General features: G+C 37.7%; 1 protein-coding gene across 1 annotated transcript in view; it reads right to left on the bottom strand.

Annotated features, from left to right (window-relative positions):
* The window catches only part of CPSF6 (cleavage and polyadenylation specific factor 6), a 43,224-nt gene that overhangs the window by 32,059 nt on the left and 9,957 nt on the right, over positions 1-1,208 (bottom strand). The gene's annotated exons all lie outside the window — the stretch shown is intronic.

The raw sequence follows: 1,208 nt of genomic DNA, 5'->3' as shown, positions 1-1,208 counted from the left end.
CTGCCCTCGGAGACAGAAGGGATAACAACATTCCACCACATGTCCCAGAATTCGCCAAAGCCCCCCCCCCCCCCCAAACACCGGTAAATGTAAATTTAAACTCAGTATTACAAAGTTCCCATAATTCAATCTGAAAGACCCAGGAAGAGTGCAAAAATGGGAAAAGACTTTATCTGTACTAAACCACAGCACTAACAGATGCATACTGCATGTACAACAAATGTTTGTTATACAATGAAAACTCTTTTTTTTTTTTTTTTATCAGGGGAAAAAACATCGTAAACAAAATGTAACAAAAATGTTCAGGAAAAAGTCCATCTTTTAGTGACTATCAGAGTAACTCAGAAGTGGGGTACAGTAGAGAATGAATAATTTCTTCTCTACATACATACATATATATATATATATTTTTTTTTTTTTACACAGAAACTTATGTTGCATTGAGTAATTATGTTAAAAGGCTAAGAAAAGTCTAATCAACTTCAAAAGGACTTTGTACTCATCTTTTACTTAAGAACATATGGTCACATCTTTCAGTTTTTATCGTAAAGCTGACAAAAGCCAACCGACTTCTTTTCCATTCTATATTAAGCCTAATTGCATTTTGAAAGCTGGCTTAATGTTTGGTTCTCACAAGAAAAAAAAGTACTAAGATGCACTGCCAGAGTTACACAATAAAAATATATTTCTGATGAAGTAATGGATGAACTGATCACTTGAAGAACAGAAGTTTTTAGTTAACAAAAGTCAAGTTTTCAAAAACCAACTACACTAAACAATAAACTGGCACTCACGGTGGGGAAGGCTTAAAAGAATTAGTACGAAAAAAAGGCTCCCTGAAGTGTAGGGAAAAAAGGCTCTTTGGGGAATACCAGTATTACAGTCCCAACCACAAAGCAGTGAAACATGCTATTGTCTTTAGAATTTATGCTTGTACACTCTGGTCTCCATGCAAATTAGTTTTGTGCAAATTTGCTTATATGCAATGACCTTATTTATACCAAAAATTCGCTTTGTACAAGAAAAATCCGATCTTTTTCAAAGTCGGCCAGCAATGAGCTACCTACAGGCTGGCAGAGTTCTAGCCTACAGGGAGCTGGGAGGAAGTGGAAGGAAGGCAGTGAGACAGGGGGCACCACGTGCACATACACTACATGCATATGGCCCCAAGTAGCCTTGAAGGCAGCTCCAGCAGGTAAGGGGGGGGG

This window comes from Gavialis gangeticus, unplaced genomic scaffold, assembly GCF_001723915.1.
Source record: "Gavialis gangeticus isolate Ggan-Ray unplaced genomic scaffold, GavGan_comp1, whole genome shotgun sequence".
Classification (NCBI taxonomy): domain Eukaryota; kingdom Metazoa; phylum Chordata; order Crocodylia; family Gavialidae; genus Gavialis; species Gavialis gangeticus.
The sequence above is the reverse complement of the archived record's forward strand: the minus strand, read 5'-3'. Positions and strand labels throughout refer to the sequence as shown.